Source organism: Phyllostomus discolor, chromosome X (genome assembly GCF_004126475.2).
Source record: "Phyllostomus discolor isolate MPI-MPIP mPhyDis1 chromosome X, mPhyDis1.pri.v3, whole genome shotgun sequence".
Lineage (NCBI taxonomy): Eukaryota > Metazoa > Chordata > Mammalia > Chiroptera > Phyllostomidae > Phyllostomus > Phyllostomus discolor.
This window is the reverse complement of record NC_050198.1, coordinates 739,594-756,423: the sequence shown is the minus strand read 5'-3', so window position 1 is coordinate 756,423 and position 16,830 is coordinate 739,594. Positions and strand designations below refer to the sequence as shown.

The 16,830-nt window shown below is 41.4% G+C and overlaps 1 protein-coding gene across 2 annotated transcripts in view; it reads left to right on the top strand.

The window, feature by feature from the left end:
• Positions 1-16,830, top strand: part of MID1 (midline 1) — a 400,721-nt gene that overhangs the window by 52,408 nt on the left and 331,483 nt on the right. Inside the window, exon 1 of one of the 2 annotated variants that reach the window (XM_036016640.1) lies at positions 6,032-6,187. The exons of the other annotated variant lie outside the window; for it this stretch is intronic. The gene's annotated coding sequence lies outside the window, so the exon portion shown is untranslated. Of the gene's footprint in view, positions 1-6,031; positions 6,188-16,830 lie in introns of those variants that run through there. 2 annotated transcript variants of the gene reach the window in all.

Genomic DNA, 16,830 nt, shown 5'->3' with positions numbered 1-16,830 from the left:
ATTTGCTGACTCCTGACCTAGGGCAGTTAGTCTTTTGGAAACGTATGTTTTTGTTTCCGGATTGGCTCTGATTTCTTATGTCTTATACTGTGGGTTGCCTGTGAAGCAGTACCAATGCTTCGTTTTCCAATGCTTCCGTGGCTAACACCACCCTACCAAGGCTTTGCAAGTAAAAGCACTAAGCTGCCAGGATATATTTAACTTACAGATTAATATTAGCTCGAGATAATTTTTCTACCATGTAGTTTGTAGATCTTTCTCATTCCAATCCTTTATTTATCACCATGAACACAAGCTGCTTTCTTAATGTCGTTTCCCCCCTACTCTTCAAGGTTATTTTGAATTATAATAAAATCCTCTGAAGTGTTAGCTATCCAATTTTGCACCATCTGCAAATTAAATCAACTTGTGTTTTATTTCATCACTCAGGTAACTGATAGAAATATTAAGACAAGCCTGCCCCAGGACATCTTTTTAAAATGTCACCTTCCACCCTGGCTGGCGTAGCTCAGTGGATTGAGTGCAGGCTGCGAACCAAAGTGTCGCAGGTTCGATTCCCAGTCAGGGCACATGCCTGGGTTGCAGGCCACAGCCCCCAGCAACCACACATTGATCTCTCTCTCTCTCTCTCTCTCCCTCTCTCTCTCTCTCTCTCTCCCCCTCTCCCCCTCTCCCCCCCTTCCCTCTCTAAAAATAAATAAATAAAATCTTTAAAAAAAAGTCACCTTCCCTCAAGGTCCACCCAGAACCACTAATAATCTTTGAATCTACCTTTAAGTTCCCACTCATGGAAATTGGATCTAGCCAGTAATTTCCAAACTTATCACGCCAGCCATTATGCCGGAAGGGGTATTGAATACACCTACTGAATTGATCCTTTCCTCCAGCCAAATCATTTGCCATATCTGTCATGTATTCTAGTTCTCTCTCTTTCTTTGAAGTTAAGGGGGCCAGAGGACAGGCTCTAGCCAGTGAAAGGTAAGCAACATTGAAGCATACCTTATGGAATGAAGCTTTGAAAGGCAGTGTACAATTCCCCAAGTCCCTGTTTCCTGTCTGAGCAACCATGGAAGTATGTGTTGAAAGGAACTTCATCACCTGGGTTCTCGAGTGGCTATGAATAAGAGAGTCCTGCCTGTTGATCTGTGTGAATATGCAGCACGAATGAGACATATACGTTTGTTATAAGCCACTGAAATCTTGGGCTTACTTGTTACCAGAGCATAACCTCACTCATCCTGCCTGATACAGCTATTAAACACCGTAACATTTTTCTAGAAAGCTCAGTTAAAACTAGGGACCATTTTTGGTATATTCTTTTCTGTGTGTATCCTTCATAGGCCCTTATCCATAGTATGTACCAATTAAATGTTTATTGCATGGAAGTGAATTCATAATAGATTAGTAGATAGATAACTGGCTATAATATCTAGGGATCTTTCTCATGTTTTTTTCATTACTCTTTTATATAAAGAGTTAATGAATTTTGGATATTAACTGCTTATCAGATGTATTGGCAAATACGTTCCCCCATTCTGTGGGTTATCTTTTTATTTTGTTGATGTTTTCCTTTGCTGTGCAAAAACTTTTTAGTTTGATATAGTTCCATTTGTTTATTTTTTCTTTTGTTTCCCTTGCCTGAAGAGATATATATGATAAAATATTGCTATGAGCTATGCCCGAGATTTTGCTGCCTACGTTTTCTTCGAGGATTTTTATGGTTTTAGGTCTAACATTTAGGTCTTTAATCCATTTTGAATTTATTCTTGTGTGCAGTATAAGAAGGTGATCTAGTTTCTTTTTTTTTTTTTGCGCATGTCTGTTCAATTTTTCCCAACACCATTTATTGAATAAATGATCTTTAGTCCATTGTATATGCTGAAAGCTCACCACCAAAAAAACAAACAACCCAATTAAAAAATAGGCAAAGGACCTGAATAGATACTTCTCCAAAGAAGACAGACAGATGGCCGATAGATGTATGAAAAGATGCTCAATGTCACTAATCATCAGAGAAATGCACATTAAAATCACAATAAGGTATCATCTCACACCGGTCAGAATGGCTATCATTAATAAGTCAACAAACAAGTGCTGGCGAGGCTGTGGAGAAAAGGGAACCCTTTTGTACCATTGGTGGGAATGCAGACTGGTGCGGCCACTGTGGAAAGCAGTATGGAGATACCTCAAAAAATTATAAATGAATCTGCCTTTTGACCTAGCGATCCCACTTCTGGGAGTATATCCAAAGGAATCTAAAACACTAATTCGAAAGAGTATAAGCACCCCTATGTTCATTGCAGCATTATTTATAATCACCAAATACGGAAGCAGCCCAAGTGTCCATCAGTAGATGAGTGGATAAAACAACTATGGGACATTTACACAATGGAATACTACTTGGCCATAAAAAGAAACAAGAAATTTTTACCCTTTGGAACAGATTGGATGGACCTAAAGAACATTATGCTAAATGAAATAAGCCAGTCAGAGAAAGACAAACACCATATGATTTCACTCATCTGTGGAATCTAATGAACAAACTGAACTAACAAACGAAACACAGACCCATAGATGGAGAACAGATGACAGCTCGTGGGGATGGGGGGAGATGGGGGGTGGAGAGATTGAGCAAAAAAGGAAAAAGGACTCACGGACATGGATAACAGTGTGGGGATTGCTGGGGGGAGGGGTAAAGGGTACTAAATGGTAATGGAAAAATACAATAAAAAGTAATTAAAAATAAACTTAAATTTAAACAAGAGTTAATGGTAAAACTAACTCCATGAACATCTAGCTTTCTGAGTATCTGCAAGATGCTTTTCAATTAAATGTGCTCATCCTCTTCAGTTGTTAAAGAACATTGTCACGACATCATGCATGCATCAAGTTTTCTATTTTTCTAGTATTTACCTTACTTGACTCAGCCCAGGTTAACACAGTCATGGTGAGGCCGGCCTCCAGACAGTGAGAGTAACTGCACTTGCTACAGTGGGAGCACTAGCTTGGACATCTATGCATTAATATTTCTTCATTAACATAGGACTTAAGTTAAACATTCTTGTATTATGAGAAGTCTGGAGCAACATTACAGTTTCACATTCCTTAATACAGATGTGCATAGTCATTCCTGTAAGGTGGTTAGTTTGGAGGAGGAAGGATATGCCTAACTTGCTACTGGCTGTATTCCCAGGACCCAGCAAAATGCCTGCATCATAAAAAGCACCAGTAAATATATGTAGCATGATTTTTTTAGAGAGAGGGGAAGGGAGGGAGAGAGAGAAGGAGAGAAACATCCATGTGAGAGACATCAATTGGTTGTCTCCTATACACACCCCGGTAGAAAGAGTTTTAAAAATCGCATTAGGAACTATTGTCAATCCATGAGATTGACAACAATTTCTGATTTCCACTTTGGAGGGGAGGCTCAGAAATATAAAGTAATTTACCCAGGGTCACACAGCTAAGAGATGGAACCAAATGGAAGCATCTTCTGACTCTATGGCATTTGCCCTTTCTTGAATCGAGTGGTATGTCCAGGATGCAGTAAAAATAGCAAGCATTCTGGAATCGGATGGACCAAGATTTGAATTATAGCTCAACTACTCATTAGTTATATGTCATTGGGAATGTCTAAAATCTTCCCTCTGATGTTTTCTTTAAACCGCAATGATATTTTTCTCCCCTTCAAGTAAGTCTTGTATTTTATTTAGTTTCCCCAAAGTGCTATTTTTTGGCACGGTATAATTATTCAGCTGTAAGTACTCTCTCATTGGGGTCCTGTATGGTTAGGTTGAATTCATGCTGCTTCAGTGATCCAGTCTTTCCCAAACCATTTCTTGCGGCTCCCAAAATGGATTTAGCAGAGGGTCGTATTTCCTCTTTGAAATATGCTACTCAGAGATCCAAACTTCGTTTTGACCTTCCCACTCAATAATGATAGCCCAAGATATTGTGTGTTTAAAGCCTAAGTGATTGTTTGCTTAAAATCGTACGAACAAATTTGGAGGCCAGATTAAGGCACTTAAAGGTTTAGCCTGCCTTGGGAAAAAATGCATTCTTTGTCTTGCATCAACATGTTAATAAAGTCTAAAGTTCCTGCATAAACAGAACTTGCTGCAGTGGCAATTGTGAGAACATAAATGGTGCAGGATCATAAATGGACTGTATTAGTGAAAGCCATTTAGCGACCATGGCAGAGAGTTTTTTTTATTTAAGCTTAATGAAAACCCAATAAGTATAAAACACTAATATTCCTTCTAGTAAGGGAGTCAAGATGAGTCTTAACTCCATGCAATAAATGCATGTAACTGCGAACAGAAAAATGTGTGCAACATTTGCCAAGTTATATTTTCATAATATTTTATAACCCAAATTCATATTCAATAAAAACACACTTCCTATCTCATTTTATGATCTTTCTGGAGCCATTTAAAGGCAGTCATTTTAGTGGTAAGTTATGACTTTATAAAGAATATTTAATCAGTCACTGTATTGCATTTAAACTCTCTGGACATATGATTATTAAAAATTACATTTGAACATGGAAAACTGCCATTTGAATGTTCTTCTGCCTCTCCAAGCTGACTCTATTTTTGGAAGTTCTGTTGCAGTTAAATTGTAGAAGGTCTGGGCCCCTGGATGTCCCACAGATTGATCATGGTCTCTGCAAGTCAGTTTTGTTATCACAGAAAGGAAATAGTAACACGCACTGCGCAGCATTCCTGTTGCAATGTGAAAAGGAATTGTAGGAGAAAATCTTTGCCCAGTGCAAACTGCTATTCAAAGATTAGTTACCCTTCCTGACAGTGCAATTTGTGCAATTTACTGCTCTTAACAGAAACTCTGGATGATTGGTTTGTGCTGGCTTAAGGAGTGTGTAAACATTCCTGCTCTCCCCTTTCCCTAGCAGAGACCTAAAATACAGCACTGAGCTATTTTTACTAAGATTGTCACCGCTCAAGGAGCAGTCACCAAGTGGCTGAAATAGGAACAAATGATTCATTTTAAAGTAGGTTTTATTTAGCAGGCAATCTTCACTTCTGACACTCAGGTATTGAAAAGTCTTGAGTCTCTATAGTAAGACATCAGTGGAATTGGTTACAATTAAAAAGAATCATTTTACTAGTGGTGGATAAATATAGGAAGAAAGAGACAATTATTGGACAATTGATAGAAGTTACATAGTTAAATTTAAAAACTATATTTTGAATGTAGAGTGAGGCCTTCCCCAGAGTTCTTTTAAATTTTTTTTCTTACCTTCTGAAGTCCAGGAAGTTGTTTAAAAATTTTTACATATAATTATGCAAATTCACAAGTCTTAGATTTCTTTCCTGAAACACTTCAGCATGTGGTCTCAGGAGGGTTACTATATGGAATAAATAGATGCCATTATGTGTCATTCTGCTCATCAGAGAATACAGTAGCAATTACTGCGTTGTAAAGGGAGTAGGCTCAAAATGATCACATTACATTATCTACTACCAAAGGCCTGGGAAATCTGAATAAGTATTTGTTGCTATGTTCAAATAAAGCATTTGAACCCCATTCCATAGAGGTTGTTCACATTTTCTCTTCCTATCCCATCTTCCATTCACTTCTTTGAAAATAATTTCAAGTTATCCCTAGTTTTCAAAACATAAAAGACACATGATTTAACATCCTATGCTTTGGTTTTTCTCCCTACAACGCCTTCAGATTATATAAGGTTGGTCACAGCTCACAATATAAAAATAAAATACTAGCCCTTGACTCCCAGTTACCCGAGAAGGACCAGTTTTACAGACTGCCAGGATAAAGATGATTTTAATTAAATCGCACAAATCCCTTTGTACTGCGACCAAACCCCACTCGGGCTGACTGACGCTGAGCCATTCTGGCATGTGTAGAGTTAACCAGGTTAGTGGATTCCTAGTTAACTTCTTCCACCAGGAATGCAATCCATGTTTACCTATATAAGGAAACCTGTTCGGCTGACCTGAGTTTGGCGGATTTTTGCGCCGACTGGGAGGCGTGTAAGCACACAGCCTGGAGAAGGGGAGTGATCTGGAGCTGGACAGAGCAAGCTTCCCGAACGCCTCAGCCATTCAGCTGATCCGAGGCAGCCTGCCTGGAGGACCTACAGGTTTGCCTGTTCCCGAGCACTGCGAGGAACAAAAACCCCGTCCTGGGAAAAATGGGGAAGCCGGTGAGTCTTACCGATCTCTCTCTGCTTGCTTCTGCTAAGTGGCAGCCTCCCTGCTCTCACCCAGGAAGCAAAGGGAGAGGCTCAGCTCAGCCTCTCGCCCCACAGTTCCTTCCTGAACAAACACAATGCTTTGCAAAAGCCTCCTGACAACTTTTCCTGCCTGTTTTGTGTACCAGGAATCCACCGGGGCGATGATTTGAGCGCTTGAGACATTCCACAGAGTGTTTTTACTCGGCAGAGTTTTCCAGCCCATCACGATGAGCAAACTTTCTCATCTTTGTTTTGCACTCTGAGACACTGCAAATGAGCCTTGGGGTGCTTTGTGAGAAGGCTGAGTCCCCAAGGAAGTCATAGTAAATCTAAGCGGGGTTCTTACAACCACAGGCAGTGGGGTATTCTGCAGAGGTGCAATTTGTCACTAAAAAGGCGGTCTGAAGGTATCGTTTTTCATCCATGCAGCAGCAAAATCCTTGCATCCCGCACATGTAATAAAGGACACCTTCTGAGACACTGAGGAAAGAAAAAAAAAAAAAAGCCGAGCTGGGCTCTTTGTTCTAGACAATGTAAAGAAGCTTACTCTTGCATTTTGACAAGTAGTGTATGTCTATTTATATATAAGGCAAGAATGGTGCATAAAGGCTTTCTGTCAAAGGCATTGCAGTCTATTGATTTAAAATTTGTCTATATTCTATGTATACACAAAGATCCCAAGGTGAATGTAATTAAACACAGAAACGTGAAAGGGTTTAACAGATTTGCAGCAGAACTTTAGCTCGACTTAAGAACAGGCAATTGTGAGACAACTGAAAAAGAAGAAAAAACTATGTAAGTTCTAGGGCACAGAACTTTTGAGGAGAATCTTTTCTGAAAAATGGCATAGCTGTCAAAAGTGATTTGGGAATCAGGTACAAAATTGTAGTTTTTTAATTTTTTTATGGCAAGGTGGTTTCTTCATTGAATTAGCTTGAGTAAACATTTTGAATATGTGATGGCTCATCTATCAAAGCAATTCTGCTCTGTGTCACACACAGTGACCTAATCCTGGGAGTTTCAGGAGCAAGACTGTGGTACCGGTCACAGCGAGTGACATGAGGGACTATTTTTGAATTTCTCATATTAAGAAATGAATCGCTTAAATGAATTTCAAGAAAAGCAATCAGCGCAAACAAGCAGATTTGAGAGAGTGACTACTTTAAAAATTGCGGTCATGGTCCATTCCCTAGTGAGGCTACTGATTGAATACAGGGCAAGGCAACTGCTTATTCATAAAAGCAAAGGCTTCGGCCAGTTTTATTGCAGGCCCTTGACTTGAAAAAGTGTAACAATTCATAGGAACTCAGTAGAAGTGACAGTTGCTCACCTCTGTGAGAACGAAACCTAGAAAAGCAGTGTGTGTGATGTACCAGACATTTTCCTAAATAAAATTCTTAGTAGCACAAAAGCAGCCGAGCCGGGAAGATTTTTCAAATGTTTTAAAGCTTGTTATCTCATAGGTGCCAATCAGAAAAAAACAGAAGTTTTGACATTGTGTTGCTTTCGGTGGGAATCAGCAACCCAGGAGACACAAACGCACTATTTTAAAACACACGCTTCATAACAGGTGTTTGCACTGCGTTGTCTCGCCCCGCCGCTGGGATGGCCCCAGGCCAAATCAACCAGCACGTCCGCCGCTTTTCCCGTGAGTTGATATGTACACAGTCATTAGACACTAATGACATCAACAGCCAGGGGAATACATAACCAGAAAGACAGATACGTCTTCTGGGGCGGACAGGCCCAGGGTGAGGGGGTAAGCACGGGGTTTTTCAATCCACGTTTACAGTTCTCTTTGCCAGTGGTGTATGAATGACTGGAGATGGCTGTAGCCCCAGCCCCAGAATCCACTTACCCTTGGCTCCTCCACAGCCCATTGGGGGGCAATAATAGTGATTATTGTATTTAACGCTTTGGCATTAATAAAGTTCCAGGAGGATTTCTTCCCAAAGATGCAAGTTATTTCAGTGTCTGAACTAATCCTCCCGTGAAAGGCAGTTAGGACGTGGTGCTATATTAACCCTTGCGAGTCACTGGTTCTGGGCGCTTGTGTGCAGGGTTTAATGATGCTGGAGCTCCTTGCACCTGTGAGATGTTAAAGGCGTGTCTGGGTTGAAGGAGATTAAGAAAATACTGCGGAAAAGCGAAGAGAAACCAGTCTTCTCAGAGACTTAATATGTGGTGCACGTGCTAGTATGTATTGCGACTGCCCGTGGAAGTGTAGCCTGTGAGGTATGCTCTGCTGCAAACTTACCTGATGGCTGACCATCCTGAGGAATGCCCTTTAAGACAAAGCTTTCCACCAGCTGGACCGCAGAGGCCTGGCAAAGGAGGAATAGGTTACAGACGTGCCCAGACGCCGATGCTTCTTGGCACCTAGACCACCAAACCCTGCCTGGGCTGGGTTACCCTCCCAAAGGTTATATCTACACTGCAGAGCTTCCCCAGGTGATCCCTAGAAATAGGATCCATTTCCGTCTGTCGTGATGTGTGAAAGCGAAGACACTGTCTCCGACAACCCAGGCCCTGAATACAGACCATGTGAGTCAAAATTCTGCTACACTGTGTTAACCAGGGTCTTAGGGCTCATGGCCAGAAAGAATATACTAACTTTTATTGTCTTTCATGCTCTGGTGGGGATGTCAGGGCCCTCTGTAGGTCTTCTGGTTTGGCCTTTTTATTCCATAAAACATTTAAAGAGGTGTGTGTGTGGTGGTGTGTTGTCCTATTCGTAAAGATCTCCTGAAAAGCTGATGGCAAAGGGTTTTTTTCTTAGGGTCTTTTGTAACATTAAGTTATTATTTATACTCCCCTTTCTCCAACTGCTATCAGGGCTTGTTTGGCTGGGATTCTCCCACCACCAGTGTGGCCTCGTCCAGAGGCAATGACATAAAAGGACCTGGTTTCCAAAGTTATTTATTAAGTGTAAATTCTTTCCTTGGACACAGTACCAAATTTGTACACAGCATTCCTATCCCTGGTGAACTTTCTCTGGCTTTCTCCGCCTACCATTTGACATCAATTACCTTTTCAAAAACATTTTGCGTTATTAATTCCTGGTACATTCATTCAGCAAATATTTATTGAGTGCCTTTTGAAGTCTTATGCTAAGTACTCTGGAGAAAAAGGGCATACATAAGAGACAGATGAATTGAAACCAAATCTTCATGCAACCCATAGCATTCCTGCGAAGAGAAGTATCATCATTTGAATGATGTGCAGCATAGATGGAGTATCGTTTGCCACAAACTTTCGCAACCACTCGCTTTTTGCTGATCATTATTGGGACGTTCATTAAGTCACAGCTTCCCAGCTGGTGGGCACAAAGCAGGTAACACACAGGTCAAGGGGTTTATTCTTTCAGTGCCCAGACAGAGGATTTCCGTGTCAGAACACATGAGGCAGATGCCAATGAACGTGGTATATGTAGACATTGTCTGTAAATGACAGAGAGCTGGGTGATGCCTCTTCACATTTTGTTCATGTAGTTCTCAAGACCACACTTTCTTGGGTTGTCAGGGGTTCCAACACGCCACAGGAAGCACAGATATTTCCAGAGTACTCAGTAACTCGAGAGCTTTTTAAAAAAAAGACTATTTATTTATTCGAGAGAGGGGAAGGGAGGGAGAAAGAGGGGAAGAGAAACATCGATGTGAGAGAGAAACATCGATCGGTTGCCTCTTGGACATGTCCCATCCGGGGACTGAACATGCAAATTAAGCACGTGCCGTGACTGGGAATTGAACCAGTGACCTTTTCAGTTTTGGGGAGGTGCTGCAACCAACTGAGTCACTCCAGTCAGGGATTATATTCCCTTTTAACCACTGGAAATGATTAAGGTACAAGTTCCAATGGCAATGAAGCAAACAAGAAAAGCTGCTGTTGCTTCTCAGGTTGTATATATAAGGCTCAGAGTTGGGGACCATGAATTAATAGCTAATGGGCACCAATAGGATTTGCCAAGTATCTAGGGCATTGGCGAAACCGATTTAATTTATATTTATATTTGAAGACAGGTAGCTGGCGAGGTGATAGGCAGGAGTAGGACATCGAGTGAAATGTAAAAGTACATTTCCATTTTCTAATTAATTGCTAGCAATCACACATAAGGGAATCTTCGGTGAGTGAAGCTTTCAAATGAATTGAGTTGCTTTATATATTATCGCCAAGGGTTCCGTTAATTTTATTGTTTGTCCAAAAGGAAAATAAAAATGGGTCACAGTGCTTCGTGCAATATAGCGTTCTCAGATATGCCCGGTACGTAATCGTTGTATCTGCATAACAAATGGCTCTAAATGGTATTGGTGCTCACTGTCTTGTGAGTTGCCCTTCACTTGTCTAAACTTGAGACAGAAATGAAATTAAGCAGAACCTCCTCAATTTGACAGTTGGAGTTTTAACACGTGACAGAAGTGGAATTTTGGTGAAGCAGCCTGGGCCAGGAAATGCTGCATTAGTTACAGGTACTGTTCTGCAACAGGGGCCTTGGTAGTTAAACCCCAATTATTTCCCCCCTCCCTGAGTACCTAGTTGTACAGTTATTTAGATCTGTACTAACAGACTCATCATGTATTGCCTTGGGGAACAAAACAGTCTATACACTACTAGAGAATGGGTAACAAGTTTACTCAAACTCATATATATACTTGGCTTAAGGTTAAGAAACAAAAGAATCACGGTGTTTCCCAAGTTTCTTCCAAAGCAGTGGATGGTGTGTTTAGCCAAGTCATCTTACACTTCTCTGGGATTCCATTTCCTCATCCACCAATGGAGACATGAATATACAATTCATTGGACAGTTATGAGTATTGAAAACGGTCATGTCTGTGAAAGCACCTAGCGCAATACTGGGCATGTGGTCAATCACTAAATATTGGCTGGATTGAAATGGGTGGGAGTGGATTAGGCATCTTGAACAAACAATGAAGAGTTTGGAATAGAAGGAGACACACGCTAATGGCCCCTATGTAATTTCGCACACACGATGATTTCAAAACGTGCTTTCCATGAACCATGACGTGGTTTCTAACATCTTGTAGCAGGTCCTCTTGGTTTAGTTTTGTTACCTGTTTTTCCCTTGTAGGGCTTTGTGTTGGAGACCCTTGTTCCAAAGGGTTCTTCCTTCTCTAAAAAAAAAGCTGTTATCGCAAACAAAAGTTTTCCCTTTGAAGGTGTTTTTCTAAAACAACTATGTTTTATAAACAAAAGAAAAATACTCACTTGGTACTTATTAATTTCATAGCTTTAAAGCATTCTGGCTCCAGTTCATAGTAATAGTTTTCCAGGGGTCTTGAGATGTAAAGATGTTATGTCTTCTAAGGTTACCCTCGGGTCCCACTTTCTGCCTTACTCCCCCCAACCTGCCACATCCCACACCTCGGTGGAATGTAACATTTAATTTGATGTGGCTCCTATGATGTGGAGCGAGTGTATGCTGTGCAGGACCGATGTGCCCTGATAGAGGTCAGTTCTGGCTAAGGCAAGTACGCAGCATATGGTGTCGGTGTGATGAAGAGGCAGGGCAGCTGTCCTAGTCAGCTCAGGCTGCTACGACAAAATGCCATAGACTGAGTGGCTTAAATACTAGACATTTTTTTTCTCACAGTGCTGGATGCTGTGGAGGTCAAGATCAACTTGTGGACATATTCAGTGTCTGGTGAGAGCTCTCTGCCTGGCTGGCAGATAGCCACCTTCTTACTGTTTCCGCACATGGTAGAGAGTCAGCCAGCTCCCTCTGTTCCTCTTTTAATAAGGGTATTAATCCCAACATGGTGGCCCCTCCCTCATGACCTCAACTAACCCTAATTACCTCCCAAAGGCCCCAACTCCAAGGACCATCACATTGGGAGGCTAGGGCTTCAACATAGGAAGTTAAAGGAAGAGTGGAGGACACCGTTTAGTCCAGAGCAGTGGCTTTATCAAAATGTAGATCAAGCGCCCTGGCTGGCGTAGCTCAGCGAATTGAGCAAGGGCTGTGAACCAAAGCATCACAGGTTCGATTCCCAGTCAGGGCACATGCCTGGGTTGCAGGCCACGGCTCTCAGCAACCACACATTGATGTTTCTCTCTCTCTCTCTCTTTCTCCCTCCCTTCCCTCTCTAAAAATAAATAAATAAATAAACCTTTTTAAAAAAATGTAGATCAAGTGACTATTCCTGACTTATTTTCAGTGAAGTGAAGTTAGATTCAACACTAAGAAAAAAAAATTTCTTCCAATTAGACTATAAGAGTGTTTTCTTAGCATTTAAATACTGTATGCTATATTTATTGAGAAAATTCTTTTAGAATTATTTAGACCATTTTTAAAAATCATATATTCCTCTTCTATATACTGAAAATGGACATTATAGGTAAGATAAACTTTTTAAAACTTCAACTTTTCTAAATTACTTTTCAGTTAGAGTTTCATGCATGTGTTTTTCCACACCATGCCACCATACTTTTTGCCAAAACACAGCATTACTTTTTCCATTTTTTTATTGTTGTTCAAATACAGTTGTCTCCATTTTCTTACCCCAACTTTCCCCCATCCCACCCACCCTTCCTCTCACCCTCCATCTTTCCCCCCTTTGGCTGTGTCCATGGATCTTTTATACATGTTCCTTGACGACCCTTCCCCTTCTTCCCCTCGTTATCCCCCTCCTTCTCCCCTCTGGCTACTGTCAGTTTGCTCTTTATTTCCAAGTCTCTGGTTGTATTTTCCTTGCTTGTTTGTTTTGTTGATTAGGTTCCACTTATAGGTGAGATCCTATGGTATTTGTCTTTCACCACCTGGCTTACTTCACTTAGCATAATGGTCTCCAGTTCCACCCACACTGTCGAGAAGGGTAGGAGCTCCCTTTCTTTCTGCTGCATAGTATTCCATTGTGTAAATGTACTGTAGTTTTTTGACCCATTCATTTACTGGTGGGCACCTAGGTTGCTTCCAATACTTGGCTATTATAAATCGTACTACTATGAACATTGGGGTGCATAGGTTTGTTTGAATTAGTGTTTCAGGATTTTTAGGGTATAATCCCAGTAGTAGAATTGTTGGGTCAAAAGGCAGTTCCATTTTTAATTTTTGAGGAAATTCCATATTATTTTCCACAGTTGTTGTATCTGTCTGCATTCCTCCCAACAGTGCACTAGGGTCCCCTTTTCTCCACAACCTCACCAGCACTTATTGTTTGTTGATTTGTTTATGATGGCCATTCTCACCAGCGTGAAGGGGTATCTCATTGTGGTTTTAATTGGCATTTCTCTGATAGCTAGTGATGCTGAGCATCCTTTCACATGTTTCTGGGCCCTCTGAATGTCCTTCTTGGAGAATTGTCTGTTCAGGTCCTTTGCCCATTTTTTAATTGGATTGTTTTTCTTTCTGGAGTGGAGTTGTGTGAGTTCTTTATATATTTTGGAGCTCAAACCCTTGTCTGAGATATCACTGGCAAATAAATTCTCCCATACAGTTGGTTCCCTTTTCATTTTGCTGATGTTTTCTTTAGCTGTGCAGAATCATTTTATTTTGATGAAATCCCAAGTCTCTGTGGTCAGTTAATATTCAACAAAGGGGTCAGAAGCTTAAAATGGAGTAAAAATAGCCTCTTCAACAAATGGTGTTGGGAGATCTGGACAGCTACATGCAAAAAATTGAAACTCAACCACCAACTTGTACCATATACAAAAATAAATTCAAGATGCATGAAAGACTTAAATATAAGTCATGATACCATAAAGATCCTAGAGGAGAACATAGGCAGGAAAATCTCAGATATTCCACACAGCAATGTTTTCACCAATACGTCTCCTAGAATAAGGGACATGAAGGAGAGAATAAACAAATGAGACTGCAGCATTACTTTTAAAAGAGTTTCTGTACTGTCTCTGAGTTTCTACCAAAAAGGTAACAACAAAAACTGTATTTCTGCCTTTCATTGGCCTACATGGGAATGCAGTTGTCCATTTGTACCCCCAGAAATAGCCACCAAGTTGTCACACTTGGTAGTGACCTAATTTTTAACCTGTCTAGCGCATCCACGCATTCATTAAGAACCACATGTTTGGTGCGTCTCACAGATCTAATAGGCATCTGTCCAGACAACCTTCCTCCATTCCCACCTGAGCCCTGACAGGACCTCTCTCTGGCCTGGGGAAAATGCTCCTCCTTCCCATGTCTTTGAGAGGCTCTTCCTCATGGGCGGGGCTTGCTTCACGTAATGCCTAGACCTCAATGAAGTGACAACAATATAAATTTCCATGACTGAGAAGAGCAGGTAGGCAATGACAAGATGTATTATACTATGACTGCAGCCTGAGCAACAAGCGTAGGATATCTTTCAAGATCAGCTATATTAAATTGGACAGAATCTCCCCTGAGAACTCATGGAATAGAATGTATCTCTCCCATTTAGAGGATGCCTAAAATCTCAGCATTAGACAGTGGTTTCATTGTCTTTGAAAGTATCAGGAGTATTCTAGTAGAAACTAAAGACTCTATAGACAGGGACACCTGTAGCTGCCGTATGCACTGCTCTGGCATGGATTTCTTTTCAATTAAGACTGCATAAGAAAACAAAATCCTATGAAGCATGGGATAAGGGGTGGAATAAGGATGAAGATACAGGAATGGAGAGAGGACAGGAAAATAGGAAAACAAAGAGGATAAACTCAACATTCACTCAGCAATATTTATCACATTCCTGCTGTGAACCAGGCATCCCTCTACATGTCAAGGCTGAAGTAAAACCTGCACTCAAATATGAAGTCTAGTGTAGAAGACAAACATTGATGAAATCTCATGCAAACAAGGGTAAACGTGTGCCCAGAATGAAAGGTGTAAAGTATAAGTATGTGTAAGTCATGAGATGTAGCTAATTGTTGAGAGGAGGGGAGGAAATCAGAGAAAACTTTCCCAAGAAAGAGATGCTTAAAATGAGAGCTATGCAAGAATGCGAGTCAGTATGTTTGGAGGAATCGGAAATGGCAAGACTGTATTACGGAGTTTTCGACAAGAAACGGCACTTGTCTTTTGGAAAGGCGACATTGACAGCAACCTGGAGAACAGATCAGAGGGGTGTCTGATCTATTTAGGGGTGAACCAGACAGGAGCCTAGGAGAGGAGTCCAGGGAAAGATGATGTTTGCTTGTAGTAATATCATGGCGGTAGGGATGAGGAGTGGATGGATTACAATTATGTTTCAGACGTGAAATAGACAGGCGCAGGTGATGAATGGGACATGGGCAGTGGTGAGGTACCAGCAAGCGTCAAGGCAGACTCCCAGGAGTGTGATTCACCTAACCAGAGGGATAGCGGTGCTGATTAATGATGTAGGGAACAATGAAAGGAGACCTGGTCTGGGAGTTAGGAGAGGCATTCTTTGTAGCCTGATGGAATGGAAAATGCACCAATTTTGAGCCTGAAAGTCTTGGTGTGGCTTCAAGTCCTAGGTCGCTCCTTTACTAGCTGCGTGATGCTACGTTTCTCTGACTCTCAGTTTTCCATCTTTAAAAATGAGACAATAAACATCCACCTGAAACGGGTGTTCAGCCAGTCAAACTAACCGCATATATGGTTAAAGGTCCTACACACACAAGTTGTTATTATTATTCCACAAACCCACCAGCAACGAAGCCTGGGAGAGGAATAGCTGCTTTCGCTAACTTCCTGGGGTGTGGGGTGGTGCGTGAGAGTCTTGACAGCGGAGATCTCAACACTCTGTAAGTTTACCGAAGTGGAGTTTTCTCCTCCTTGATAATGACCAGGGCAGCTATTAACTTTAGTTGTCTGGTGAATTCCTTCTGTTTCATTCCAACCTCCTCTCCTCCTCTCCCTCACCCTGGATTAAGGATTCCCAGGCAGGAACGGGCTACATTGCTTTTCTCAGCTGAGATCCCTTATCACTTGTAAGAGGACTACGGGATTTAGGAAAATGTAACCTGAGAGTTTGCACTAACAGATGAGCACACTTGATTAACTTCACACTCCCTGTAGGCTTTGGGTGAAGGATTTACCAGTCTATTTTTCTAGCATCGATTTAGCGAGAATTTTATATGACGTGTGATACCACTGCCCTCGAGTGACCTCAGCAAATTCCTTTCTGCCTTCCAAATATTCTGTCATTAAAGGGGGCGGTGAAGCAGTGAACACCGCATAGGGTTAGGGAAAAGCTGGCCTAGGCGGGCGGAGGGGAGCAGGGGCTTAAAGCCTGTGGAATGCAGGTATTAGCTTCCCTGTCTGCAGGGGCTCTGACACTGTGGGGTCCAGGTCACTATCAAAAGCCTCCCGTTGCCTTCTTCTACTTCGTTTTCTTTGTTTTTGACACGCACTATTAAAGTGTCTTAATTTCAGAGTCCCCTTTATCGCTCACTGAATTATCAACAATATTAAGTTTTTCATCAGAACCTCCTTTGGTTGTTTTTCCATGCAAGAAATACTTATCTTCATACAGAAAAACGTGTGGGAGACAGTGGGAGGCATTCCATGTTGTCACTTCACTGGTGTAATGTCCGGATGCAAGACTGTGAAACGTTTGTGTGAACTGTCAGATAACTAGGCTGTGCACTTGCTTCTCCATCTGGATGTTTGAGATTCTAGCGTGTGCACCCTGAATGGGATTTGGGTGTGGAGGAGG